The sequence below is a fragment of the Zeus faber genome (assembly GCF_960531495.2).
Source record: "Zeus faber genome assembly, chromosome: 15".
NCBI lineage: Eukaryota > Metazoa > Chordata > Actinopteri > Zeiformes > Zeidae > Zeus > Zeus faber.
In genome coordinates this window covers 2,048,267-2,049,030 of record NC_137194.1, presented here as the reverse complement: position 1 = coordinate 2,049,030, position 764 = coordinate 2,048,267, and positions in this window count along the sequence as shown.

The following is a 764-nucleotide window of genomic DNA, read 5'->3' as shown; positions in this document are numbered from 1 at the left end:
CCTTCTGGAGCTGAGTGGTATTTTCAGAAAGAACACTTCAAAGATGTGTTTTATGGACCTCAGAAGGTCCCCTTTAAGAAGGAATAAAAGTTTTATTATCTTATGTTTAACCTTGTTGCACTTTGTATTTTTATTTTTTATTTTCAATATTTAATTTTTTATTTTTTATATATATTTTATATTTCCCTTTTATATGCAACTGAAAAGTGCTTCACACTTTTGAATTGCATCTCCTGTTTGAATTGTGCTCTACAATTAAAGTTGTTTATCATTATTAGGGGTCAAGCCCGAAGGACGGGAACCCTATTTTTGTTCGGATACAAAATAGCGGTATAAGTGTCTGGCGCATATAAACCGTCGAACCCGCCGGCACGAATGAATAGGATTTGTATTTGGGGCAGTCCAGACACGCTGTCGTCCAAATTTGATCCACATCGTTCTGGATTTTTAGGTGTTTTGTTCACCCCTGTTAAGGTCAGGTGAGAATGTTGCAGACTAATGATTGGTCTAAGAAGCGTCATTGCGTCATCGTAACAAATCATGAGACTGATGAAATGGATGAAATTTAAAAAAAAAGGGTTCGGGTTAGTTACTTTTTTGAACTTTAACCCTGCGATGCCCAAAGAAGAAATAAATAAGAGAGATGATCTCAGTGGGAAGTTATGCCAAAATGGACCCAAACATGACCCTGATTTATTAAATTCAGCCACCCTTGGCTGAGCACAGTTGGAGGGTTTTCCATTGTCCAACAAAGAAACATTTTG